Source organism: Agrilus planipennis, unplaced genomic scaffold (genome assembly GCF_000699045.2).
Source record: "Agrilus planipennis isolate EAB-ADULT unplaced genomic scaffold, Apla_2.0 scaffold118, whole genome shotgun sequence".
NCBI classification, from domain to species: domain Eukaryota; kingdom Metazoa; phylum Arthropoda; class Insecta; order Coleoptera; family Buprestidae; genus Agrilus; species Agrilus planipennis.
In genome coordinates, this window is record NW_020438955.1 from 880378 (window position 1) to 894816 (window position 14439).

General features: G+C 34.8%; 1 protein-coding gene across 2 annotated transcripts in view; it reads left to right on the forward strand.

Moving 5' to 3' along the window:
* LOC108743063 (GTPase-activating protein CdGAPr) overlaps nucleotides 1–14439 on the forward strand; it is a 123888-nt gene that overhangs the window by 75120 nt on the left and 34329 nt on the right. The gene's annotated exons all lie outside the window — the stretch shown is intronic.

Genomic DNA, 14439 nt, shown 5'->3' on the forward strand with positions numbered 1-14439 from the left:
AGTTTCCTTCCATATATAAACTACAATTATGAATAACATTTACCGAGCGGCATGGCCTAGAGGTTTAGACCATTGCTTAGCATTCGGGAGGACGCTGGTTCGATTCCGGGTCCGTCTGCCTCGGTCCAAGTTTTTCTGTGGTTTCCATGGATCACTTAGGCAAATGCTAGGGCAGTAATATTCCACAGATAATCTTTCATTCTCTTCTGCCTTCATTTCCTACGTCTCATCTTTCCCACCCGAACCACATCACCCACCCAATAGTTTTTTTGTATAAAATTTAGTGTGGCACTGTACTTGAAAAAGCTACTGTGTTAGCAAACCAATTGTCGTGGAAAAAATAAAAGTATTGTGGAAAATTCTATAATTTTTTATAATAAATTTTCACCAAATAAATACCAATTTCCGTCAACTATTTGTAAATCGATACTTTTAATCCATTTTTTGTAATAAGCATCATCTTAAAGCTCCAATTAATCAACTACAAAATCTAGAAACACTTTCAACTCAATTAGAAAAAAACAATTGCTATTATTTAAATGGGTTCGTCTTGATTATTAACTGATGGTCTTTAGTTCCAGTTGCTTTTTTCATCTTTTTCTTGTGTCGACTTGCCGCCTGTGGTCGTTATTCAATCGTTCGAGATTTAATTATTTAAAAGTGCGACCTAACAGAAATTATTTTCATTTATACGTAATAATACTGTGGCGGCATTTTAAGATGATGAGTAGCCGTATTGTTGCTGTCATCATTGTTGTCGTTGCCCAATTTGCGGTCGAGTTGAAAGTGAGAGTGGTACCACCCAAACCATCACTAACAGCGTTGATCCGTTGTGAGATCATTTCTAGTTCTTCTTTTCAGCACACTCTCAAATAACAAATGAATGTCGGTTAAGTTATTATTCTACTAGAATATCTAGAACATTGGAAAGCCCAAAACGCGACATTGATCATCCGAAGTAGGGACATTTGGGTTATATCTTCCTTAGTAACGTCCGAAATAGGGATTTTTGGGTTATAAATTTACCTTCTTTAGTAACAAGAGTTGTAGTTCAGATGGACATTTCTGAAAATAATACGTTAAGGCAGCTGGTAATTCCCGACCAAGTAGAAGTCCCATGATAATTCCTCACTTTTCTGAACAAATTTCCTTAATTCCTTAAATCCGTAGAATATTTATATAATTCCAATAGGGTGTACACTCCTCCCATTCCATCGAGATTAACCGACAATATACGAATCATCATCATCATAAGGTCATCAGTAATAAGACTGGTTGGACACGTACCTCCACTCTTTCCTATCCTGAGATAAACTTCGCATTTCCCTAAAACTAGAACAACCCACATCCTTAACTATTTGCGAACAGTAATCTGACCTAGATCTACCTCTACCCCTCCTAACTCCCGTTTCTGCCTCTAATATGTCCCTGACTTATTGACTTCCATAGAGTCCTCTGTTCTCCTTTTCTTTCCAATACCTCTTCATTTCTAACCTTTTCTACACACGATATCGTCATCATCCGCCTATAACACCACATTTCGAACGCTTCTAACCTTTTGTTTTCCGCCTGCATTTACGTAGGTGATAGAAATTGACGAATAGCCGTAGCCAAAGTTCATGTTATTCTAAATTACCTCTACTTAAGTTATAATCTAGGTTTCCACAATTAACTAAAGATACGTTGAAATTAGTGCATTAGTTTTCAAACAACGACAGGAAGATTAATTTTATTAATACCATTAAATGGCCCCACCGGTTTTGCGACAGTGATTATTATTGTTATCAGCTTAAAGTACATTTCTAACCATTTGCAAACACTAATATGGTGTAGATCCATCTCTGCCCCTATTAGCATCTTATAGGTCTTTAACTAGACCTTCATTCTATCCTACCAGCCTGCATCGCTTATTTCTTATTGATTTCCATAACGCCTTCTGTTCTTCCACTTTAATACATCCTCATTTCTAACCTGTTCTATCCGCTATATTTTTAACATGTCCCTATAAAGTGCATTGATTTTTTAATTAATTTTTACCACTACAGATAACCTTAAATGAATAAGAAAAAACTGTTTTCTTTTGTTACGCTCTCGCCGAGAATAGAAACCATCACCTCTTCGTAGCTTAGTGGTAGAGCAATGATGCGTAAAGCCAGCGACCCGAGTTCAATTCCCGACGAGGACGTGTCAGCAAATGCAACCTAACCTTTTAGCACTTTTTTCGTACTTATTTTAAGTTATTTGACTCCCTAAAATATCGAAAATCAGCCACTTCTTCTACTTTATCGCCTCCTATTTTTTATGTATTATTTCTAACCCTTCTTTTGCATCTCCTACATACCAATATCTGTTTATATTTATTATAATAAGACTGCACAGTTTCAAAACAACAATTTGTTGTAAAAATTTGTCGAACACTTCCGTAATTTATATAAATTCCTATTAATTACCCAAAATTGTTGCTAAAAAATGATTTTACATAATCTAACGTTACCTAATCCTGTTACGATTATAAAATTACAATGTTTAATATAAAGGTAATAACATATCCTATTATAGTAAATAACAATGAACATTGTTAATATTTAAATGTGTTACATCATTAATATTCAAAATAATATTATTGTTGCTTCTTTATTCGAAAAAATGGCGTTATGAAAATGCGTTCGATGATGCATGATGGCATGAAATTTTATACTTTGTAATATATTCACAGCGGATACGTCTTTTTTTATCAGGTACATATAATAAAATAGAATTAAATATATGCATCATTTGGTATATTCTTTTATATAAATCTGTATGAATAGTACCTACAGATATAACAATGGTTTGATTGTTGTTGGGTTGACCTCTTTATGATAGCAACGATTGGATTTTGTAGTGGACGTTATTCGCGGCAGATATTTATATTTTTAAATGAACATTCGTCGTTTAATATGAATAAAATAATTAATGAATTCGAGTCAAAATAGCTAAAAAGTGTTTTAATTTGGTTAAATTATAGGTTATGAAATAAAATATTGAATAACTATATGCATTTATGAAATTTTCAAGAATCTTATGGATAATTAAGGTGTGCGTCATGGATTTCTGAATCAATTTTATGGTTTTGTATTTGAAAGGATGAAAGAGAATCTTTCGTTCATTCTATAAAGTTCTTATAAATTTTTGCTTTTTTTTTCTTGATCATTGAAATCATTATTTAATCACCAAATTACACATTAAAATCTTTTCGCTTAACAAAAACAAAAACTAAAATAACCGACAACATTGCACAGGATTCGAACGCGCGTACTTCGACGTTGTAGACTTACGCTCTAGCCATTGGGCTGTTTGAGAAGATGATAGTTATTGTGGTGAAATTAGCAATCTTTTTTCTGCACGGAAAAAAAAAACGAATTTTCTACCTAGCTGCATCGATTATTAGCCCTCCAAACCCCCTATATGGTAAATTTTATCGAAATCATAGGCGAAGACGTATAATAGTATAGGATATTTATGCAAAAATTCATTTTTCAATTTTTTACCCACTATACTCGTAAACTATTTCAGGTTAATGAGGGAAAATTTGTTGCTGTTGTCACACCCTCGCCGGGAATCGAACCCGGGACCTTTGGTTTTACGCACCAATGGTCTGACTACTAACCTGAGGTAGTTTATAGTGGATAAAAAATTGACAAATGAATTTTCACATTAATATTTAATATTAAGCACTGTTAAATGTTTGTCTGTGTTTCATATAATTGAGTAGAAGTTAATTCAGTTTATTTAATTCATCTAACAATTTAAATCATTTGCTTTTGAAGAAAAAGACTTAGCGTTATAATTATTATATTTAACAGTAAATTTGAATTAAATAGATAACAATTTCGGAAATAAATACTCAATTGAAGAAAACAATAAAAAATGTAAATATTTTTACATTAACGAAACAGTGATGCAATATATGGTCAAATGTCTCGTCAAAATCAGATTCCTTTATAAAGCAGTAATACTCGATTTCTGATTGTATTTACGGACTCACAGGGCTAAAAATATGTTTTTTAGCAGTTTTGTCGCTGATGACAAAAACTAAAGTAAAAAAACTGGATGACAAAAACTAACTTAAAAAATCAATGGATTTTGAATAATGTGTAAAAAACAGTAAACCATCTTTAACATACTCAATAAGAAAAAGAAATGGTACTAACTTAACATGAATCGTAACAGTTTGGAATAAACAAAAAATATCAGCAATATTTTAAGATTAATATAATTTGCAAAACGTTACTCTAAAAGTTTCATGCTTAAAGCGACAAATTTGAAACGCACAATTTCAAATTATATTCACAGCTTCCAAATCGTGTTTTTGAAGGCAATGAAACAGATAGATACCTAACAACAGATCTATTACTTTGTGAGAAATAATATAAAAATTGCTAATTGGACAGGCATTCCAAAATCCATCGTCTATTTTGATAAGTCATAGCATATTATTATGGAATAAATAAAACAAAAATTGGTTGAACTCATACTAGCTTCTAAAGCACTTAATCTGGAATAGTTAGTTAAGAATTGGAAATACAAATTTTCAGAATATACGTCCTCATCAACATGGGAACAACAAAAAGATAAATAAATGCCTTTTGTATTGTTGTTATTACGAAAACTACAAATTGGAGAAATAGATCCTCAAAACTCTTTTACTTTCTGAACTAAGTAGTAGCCGATTAAGAATTTTGTAATACTCAACGTCCACTATGTTCTCATCCTTACGGCTTTAACATGCAATAAAAAAAAACAATCTGATTTTGATAAGTAATTGGAAAAATAAATGTAATTACTACAAAATTATCCTAGTTTCAATTACTTTGCTTTGCTTACCTTAATTAGTGGATGGAGTGGTACCGAAATTTTAACAGCAAAACTTCCGAACTGTCTGCTCTTATTAAAACCGCCGTTCCATGGTTGATCAAACAACAAAATATTAAATTGATGATCGAATAACCGCTAAAGCATCTGCTCCGTTTGCCAACTTAAGAATAAAGTCGATAATAAAATCGAAGTCCGCTATCCCTGGGGACGACTGGCAACGTTAACCGACGCGAAATGACCAAGTGAAGATAAGCGATATCGATTCTAACCATCCGTCAATCACCTCAATCGGTGATGGAGAGCAGCGAGCGGTCGGGAGACGGCTTGCGGAGGACGATACTCCTTTATCACTCAGCTACACGTTAAAAATGACTTGAAATCACAGCATCGATTCAATTATTAATCGGACGAAATCGAAAGGAACGCGAAAAAAGCGAATGACGACAAGAGCGAACTTATAGCAAGAGGTAGGTAGGCGAAGAGGCGACGATGGTGGTGTGATGGTCGTCACGATCTAGAGCGCGAAGTAGACACTTAATGGACCGGGCTTTCGTGGAATTTGCAATTATTTCAGTTTGTTGCAGCCGCTTGGTCTGTTTTTTTGTCCCACCAACTTGAATTAAATCATCTCCCAGTAACCTCGATTTTTTTCGAAATTCGTGTTAACACAAGAGCTTAATATAAAGAGAGTAACGCAGTTACGCTATGTCTGTATTTAACCCGGGTATCAATACATCTACATATGTGGGATATGTTCTAATCCTTCAGCTCTTCAGCATACTCTCGAATAACAAATGAATGTCGGTTAAATCTTGAGGACCGGAAAACTTTGACGGTGTTCTAGAATATCCACTGAGAAGCCGAAAATACGACATTGATCGTCCGATGTAGGGACTTTTGGGTTGGTTATAAAGTAACCTTCTTCAGTAGCGAGAGTTCTTGTTCAGAACGACATTTCTGAAATCAATACATAAGGGCAGCTAGTAATTTCCCATCAAGTAGAAATAAATCTTTTGAAATTCCATGATAATTCCTCATGAGAGTCATGCAGTTACGCTATATCTGTATTTAACTAGGGTATCATACATCTACATATGTGGGATGTGTTCTAATTCGGACATTTACTCTATGTATCATCATCAACATTATGAGATATTCAGCACACTCTCGAATAACAAATGAATGTCGGTTAAATTACAATCAGGCCAATCGCGATGACTGGAAAACTTGACGTAAAACTTCTAGAATATCTAGAACACTGAGAAGCCCAAAAAGCGACATTGATGTCCGTCCGATGTAGGGACTTTTGGGTTGGTTATAAAGTAACCTTCTTCAGTAGCGAGAGTTCTTGTTCAGATCGACGTTTCTGAAATCAATACATAAGGGCAGATAGTAATTCCCCATCAAGTAGAAATAAATATTTTGAAATTCCATGGTAATTCCTCATGAGAGTCATGCAGTTACGCTGTGTCTGTATTGGGCTCTGGTATCATGCATCTTCATATGTGGGATATGTTCCAATCCGAACATTTAATCCATGTATCATCATCAACATTATGAGGTCTTCAGCTTGAAAATACGCATCCTCGTTTCTTCCTGTCTTAACCCAATCGCCTCATTTCCTGAAAACTAGAACAACGTATCACATGCGAACGGCAATCCAATCTGGATCTACTTTCACCCCACCTTGTTCCTGATTCTGTTTCTAATATGTCTCCAACGAGTCCTACATGCCTGAGAAGGTGCTCTGCTAGTCTATTTCGCATTGACTTCCATGACGCTCTCTCTTTTGCTACTCTTTCTATAACCTCTTGATTTCTAACGTATTTCCGGGCACAAGTTTATTTATACTTTTACTCAGAATAATCTCGCGAAATATTTGCCGTTTCTCCTGAAACACCCTGTACTTACTTTTGTACGTTTGTGATGTATGTAGAAATGTCTAAATTTCGAGAAATTTCGAATCCCTTATTAACCTCAGCACAGGACTGGCTAAATTACACTGTGATTATGACCTGGCCCAGATGAACAATTTCAACTTGTTCAATTTCTAACCGCCACTTTGATTAAGTCGTTCGTACATCCAATGATGTGTCAAAAGTGTAATTGCAATCGATGTTATATGTTGTATGTAGACAAAATACGTAAATAATTGCAAAACTTGGAGAAAACCAATTCTTCTTTCTTTGAAGTGGTCTTGGATGATTGAAGAAAAGTTGCGGTTAATATTTTGTGTCACAGGAGAGCGCTGGTGTCACAATTTCAACATGCAGCGGAATACCATCAGTATTGTATGAAATCAAGACAAGTACAGCTTGTGGTATATTAATTGATTGAATCAAAATCATCAACGGAACGTCGATGAGTTGATGAAGATTCTATTGTGTTTGGCTATACCTAGGTGATAATTTGATTTATGGTAACATTGTATAAATATTTAAATAAGTGTCTTAATTGTATGGGGTTACAAATGTAGCTAGGGTTGCCACCCGTACTTTATTATAAAGTATTGTACAGATCTGATGAAGGAAGCTGGCGAGCGGTCGCTCAGGTACTTGCCCATTTATGACCTATTTGGGTAAGTCACTTGGAACCGATACACAAATAAGCTTTCAGTAGGCATAAATTATAGTATTAATACAGATAGGACAGTAGCGTACTAGAAAATAATGTAAAAACATGACTTATCAAAAAGAAAAAATTAACCTATTGCTTTTGTTTTATAGTTAGTTTTCANGTAAAAGATCAGAAACGAAACGAAAATTTGAAATAACAATTCAAAAAAGTATTTGCATTTTGTATTTAAATACTTTTGAAAATCCAATTAGCACATCTCTGCATGATATACAACAACCTGCATACACTTCAAACTTCACATCAATCTTCAACGACCTAATTAAAATCCCTTAGAGTATCTACCGGATGAGATTAGGGTTGCCACCTGTACTTTATTATATAGTATTGTACTCTATTTCGACTGTGCGTACGTTATACTTTACAATACACATAAAGTACGCAAAAATACTTTATTTAAGGCCTTAAGTAAACATCGTAATTTTGTAAGCGATTATTCGAAATTCAGAGTACTTTTATATCAATATTGCACAGAAAAATGACAAGCTATATTTACGGAACAACCTGATTTCCCGAATCTGTTCAAGGTAGTGTCACTTTTGCTGTCCGTTCCGGCCACTTCAGCATTTACAGAAAGAGTATTCTCTATTATGAACGCAAAGTGGCGGGACGACAGGAATAAAGCTTCATTAAAACTAATTAAAACTAAACTTTTAGTTTACTTAAATCTTTGTTTGCCATGTTTAGAGGCTATTAATGTATTTAAGAGCGACAGCAATTTGTTACTGGCTGGTAGGTGTAACAAAAAATATGTTTAAAAATAAAAAATAAAATACCTACTTTATTTTTATGCTGAGTACTTTTTTTTAACCTTTTAGTCGAGAAATACTTTATGAAAAGCCTGAAAAGGTGGCAACCCTAATATGTAGCTATCAAATATTGACTGTCAAGCATAATGGAAAGCGTTCAGTGATGGTTTTCGTTTTTACAGGTCATCAAACATTTTATGGATGTTAAAGTAAAATCTTCTATGAACTAATTTTTTCGTACACAAAAAAGAAAACAGGAAAAAGAAAAAACTTAAAACATGTCGACAGAGTTTAATTTGACATTTTGTAAGCCACGAATGAACATATTTTCGTGCTGCCGTTTTAAAGCATTAGCGTTTTTTTGCCGTCGGCCGGTTGTCCGTTTATTCATCGATAGGTCGATCGATCAGCGATCGATTTGTTTAGTCGGTTGATTATCTAACGCGTAACGGCGATTACGTGTGGCGAGACAGAAGACAGCTAACTGTGGCAGTTGGCGTTTTCTATCGCTTATTACGAGACCAGGGTTAGTACCTACAGTAGCCATTCAAACAATATGGTAAATACATATCTCGATTAAAACTATTGAGAACTCGAACCTCAACTATAACCATACGTAATATATATAAATAAATAAATGGTCCCATATCGTTTCTGATCGTATCAATTATAAGAAATCTATCCCATTCCACTAATAGTTAATCAAAAGCCCAACGGTTTAGGATCTAGAAGATCCAGGTTAAAATTAGTCCGTATGCAACCAAAAATGATATCCTTATTCTTTGTAAATATCATAAAGAAAGCCTGTGTGCAATATTTCAGCTCTCCAGTTCCAAAAGTTTAGCCTGAGTCAGTAAATCATTAATAGACTATGACCTTATCATCATCATAAGGTCGTCAGTCCTAAGACTGGTTGGACCCGCACCTCCCCTCTTTCCTGAGCTAATCTTTGCATTTCCCTAAAACTAGAAAATCCACATCCTTAACTATTTGCGAACAGTAATCTAATCTAGGTCTACATCTGCTCCTAACTCCTGTCTCTGATTAGACCTTCATGCCTGAGAAGGTACTAACCTATCTCGCCTATTTCTTATTGACTTCCATAGAGTCCTCTGTTTTCTTACTCTTTCTAATACTTCTTCATTTCTAACCTTCTCTATCCACGGTATCCTCATCATTCGCCTGTAACACCACATTTCGGACGCATTTAACCTTTTTTTTCCGCCGCACTTCAAACACACACTTTTAACAATCTTTTTCGAATTTCTAAATTAATCGTTCACGAGCATAGAAGTGACTTATTTTTATTGAAAATATAATGTATTTTCATCCGTGTCTTCCATAATTGTAGATTCTATAACCTTGCCCATACAACATGTATATATATATTACCGATCTGTCATAACCAGAATAAATGATTACGTATTATGACACACTTCTTCTTCTAATTCATTGTAAAGAAGCCAATCTTTCAAGATTTTCAGTATGACTTCGTCAGCGTCACCATCTTCGGCTAAATTTCATAACGACTTATTCTTCATGACTTTTTATGCCTCTTCAATAAACGGCATGATAATAACAGCACCGTCTAATAAATTGAAGACATCGCTTAAGATATCCGTTCGAGCCATCGATTCCGAGAAGAACATCAGCAACGGACGGAGAGACGAACGATTGCCTACCACAGATAACTTAATTATTCAATTAAAAAGACCGTTGCACAACGTGTTCGGTACCGATTACTGCTGTTGTTACTATTATTATTATTATTTTCCGGTCTTCTCAGTTTTCACTGATCCACTTTGAGCAAGTGAAAACAGGCTAATGCCAAAGAACCTCACACATCTTTTCGGATAGGATATGGAAACCAATTTTCTGTTCTTAAATTTTATAGAGCTAACAGTACTTCTTGCTCTGAAATATGATCGGTGATTATTAAAAACTCCGCTTCTAATTTAACCTGTTGTGTTATCTGGAAAGGGGGATATGTCAGTATCAAGGATTACTGATTCCTGTAGACTGAGGTACTTTAGTTTATGCAGTTTCAACTCAGCTAGGCTAGCGTGTAATGTTTTAGGTATGACGCCTATTGATGATATTATTACTGGAATAATTCAAACTGTGTTCTGATTCCACATGTCTTTTATTTCATCTGCTAATGGAATATATTTTTAAATTTTCTCAATATGTTTTTGTTCAAGATTTTCAGTGTTTCATACAGCAACATCTATTAGGTAGGTCGTTTTAGTGTCTTTGATGGTCAGTGTGATATCAGGTCTGTTATGATTAACTGTTTTATCTGTAATTACGTCTCTATCCCAATAAAGCTTGGCTAAGTGGTTTTCTAACACATTTTGTGGTTTGTATTTGTAGTAGGGCTCTATCTGTTCTATGAGTTTAAACTTTTTGGCTAACAGCGAGTGTATCTGTTTAGCAACATTATTATGCCTGTCGATGTATTGTCGGCTGGCTAAAAATGAGCAACCCCCAGTGATGTGGTCAATTGTTTCGCGAGATATGTTGCATGCTCGACATGAGTCCGATGAAATTGTGGGATTTTTAATAATATATCTTTCATAGTTTTTTATTTTTATTATTTTATCCTGAATCGCTATCATGAGTCCCTCAGTTTATAAGTATATATTTCCTTTCTTTAACCACATATATATGAGAAGCTTCTTGATCTATATGTTCCTGCTGTTGTTGGTTCGGGTATTTTCCACGAAGCACTTTTAATTTTCACATTTCAATTTTTAATTTTTGTTTCATAATTTTATCCTCAGGATTATAATCTACATCATTAAGGTTTAGTGATGTACCAGAGGTTGAAATGACACAGATTGAATTATGTAACGAAGTATCAGCACTTCTTTCTCTAAAATATGACCGCAAATGAATAATCTGTTTGTAATGTAGATTTTTAATATCAATTATTCCTCTTCCACCTAACTGTCTTTTGATTCTAAACCTTTCAACAGTTCTTGTTAGCCTATTAAGTGAGTCTAAATCAGTATCGGACCAACGAATTATCCCGAAGGAGTAGGTGAGCACCGGTATGGCATATGTGTTAATAGCTTTAACTTTGTTTCTACCTGATTGAAATGTTTTAAGTATTTTGTTTAACCTAGTTGTGTATTATCAAAATTTGAATTCATACATTGATTAACTACAACAACTGTCAACTGGGTAGTTTGAGATTCGTCTAAAATAGCTGGATTCATGTCCTCACCAGTAGTAAAACTAATAATTCCAACAATATATACCTTAGTTGTAAACTAATTGTAGCACCTGTAAATTAATTTATGATTATTATTATTATTATTATTTTCCGGTCTTCTCAGTTTTCACTGNATAGTTAATCAAAAGCCCAACGGTTTAGGATCTAGAAGATCCAGGTTAAAATTAGTCCGTATGCAACCAAAAATGATATCCTTATTCTTTGTAAATATCATAAAGAAAGCCTGTGTGCAATATTTCAGCTCTCCAGTTCCAAAAGTTTAGCCTGAGTCAGTAAATCATTAATAGACTATGACCTTATCATCATCATAAGGTCGTCAGTCCTAAGACTGGTTGGACCCGCACCTCCCCTCTTTCCTGAGCTAATCTTTGCATTTCCCTAAAACTAGAAAATCCACATCCTTAACTATTTGCGAACAGTAATCTAATCTAGGTCTACATCTGCTCCTAACTCCTGTCTCTGATTAGACCTTCATGCCTGAGAAGGTACTAACCTATCTCGCCTATTTCTTATTGACTTCCATAGAGTCCTCTGTTTTCTTACTCTTTCTAATACTTCTTCATTTCTAACCTTCTCTATCCACGGTATCCTCATCATTCGCCTGTAACACCACATTTCGGACGCATTTAACCTTTTTTTTCCGCCGCACTTCAAACACACACTTTTAACAATCTTTTTCGAATTTCTAAATTAATCGTTCACGAGCATAGAAGTGACTTATTTTTATTGAAAATATAATGTATTTTCATCCGTGTCTTCCATAATTGTAGATTCTATAACCTTGCCCATACAACATGTATATATATATTACCGATCTGTCATAACCAGAATAAATGATTACGTATTATGACACACTTCTTCTTCTAATTCATTGTAAAGAAGCCAATCTTTCAAGATTTTCAGTATGACTTCGTCAGCGTCACCATCTTCGGCTAAATTTCATAACGACTTATTCTTCATGACTTTTTATGCCTCTTCAATAAACGGCATGATAATAACAGCACCGTCTAATAAATTGAAGACATCGCTTAAGATATCCGTTCGAGCCATCGATTCCGAGAAGAACATCAGCAACGGACGGAGAGACGAACGATTGCCTACCACAGATAACTTAATTATTCAATTAAAAAGACCGTTGCACAACGTGTTCGGTACCGATTACTGCTGTTATTATTATTATTATTATTATTTTCCGGTCTTCTCAGTTTTCACTGGTCAACTTTGAGCAAGTGTAAACGGGCTAATGCCAAGGATCTCACTCACATTTTTTGGGGTACCATATGGAAACCAATTTTCTTTTATTATTTTGTGCTGAATCGCTATCATGAGTCCCTCAGTTACTAAGAATATATTTCCTTTCTTTAACCACATATATTAAAAGCTTCTTGATCTATGTGTTCCTGATGCTGTTGTTGGTTCGGGTATTTTCCATGAAGCACTTTTGATTTCCACATTTCAATTTTGAATTTTTCTTTCATAATTTTGTCCTCAGGATTAAAATCTGCATTCATTAAGTTATAATAATGTACCAGAGGTTGAAATGGCGCTGATTGAATTACGTAATGGACTATCAGCACTTCTTGCTCCGGTCTTCTTCTTGTTACTATTATTATTATTATTATTATTTCTCGTTGCAACGTTTGAATATTTGCATCCGACAGTTGATGCAACTTTAATTGAATATACATGTATCAATGAATAATTGATTAATCGATATAAATTGGCGAAAAATTGCAGTATCACGACTGGACGCGATGCTAAATTAAATAACCGTTGCTGAACTCGATTTTACAATGGCACACGTTATGCACCAGGAGAGTTAGGTTGGTGTTTACGTAACAGAAAGTAATTACTTATATAAATTTTTTTCGTGTTTTCATTACTTCAAATCTAGTTTTCAAAATTAAAAACAAATGCGTGTATTTTAGAGATACAGAACGCTAAAAATGCTGATTTCATGAGTATGGTGCATACTGAACGATTTTATTTATCAAAAGTTATTCAGAAATTTTGTGGAATATAAACAGTTAAACCTGTAGCATTCAAATCTAATTAGCCGTGCTATAAGAACAATAAAGGTTAGAATTACTTTAAGTAAATGGATTCTACTTGTGTTCCACGTAAGTGTACAGGATTTTGAGTAATGTTTATCAACGTGAGCGCTGCGTTGGATTCCTTCTTTACTCCAAAATAACTTAAGTGAAACTTAAGTTTGAAGTACTGAACCGTAAGCTAAATCTGTGAGTGAATATTTCACATATGTTGACTCAAACAGGAATCCAACGTTAGTTCTTACTTTTGACATCAACACATTCGATATTTAAACGAGATTACCAGGCTTAAGGTAATATCCCGAGATCTAGAGAGTTTTGAGTCAGTATAGGAATTTTTAATTTAATTATTATCATGAAGTTGTCAGTCCTAAAACACGCACGCACCTCTGCTCTTTTCTATCCTGAGGTAATCTTCGCCTTTTTCTAAAACTATAAAACTAAAAAAAACTTTTGGGTGTTTCTTTCCCACCAGCCAGTAATGCTGGTGGGCGGGCAGTCCCTCCGGACTATGCCGGAAGGTAGGGCGGAAGGCCCTCTTCAGCCTGCTGTCAGGAATCGTGGGAATGGGTGGGTGGTGGTTCGGGTGAGAAAGATGAGACGGACGAAATGAAGACAGAAGAAAGTGAAAGATTATCTGTGGAATATTACTGCCCCAGCATTTGCCTAAGTCATCCAAGGAAACCACAGAAAAACTTGAACCAAGGCAGACGGACCCGGAATCGAATCGGCGTGCTCCCGAATGCTAAGCAATGGTCTAAACCGCTAGGCCATGCCGCTCGGTCTTAAACTAGAACATCCCACATCCTTACGTATTTGTACACAGTAATCTATTCTAAGTCTACCACCAGTCCTCTTAGATCCTTTTTCTTCTTCTAATACGTCTCTAACTAGCTCTTCATGCCTGAAA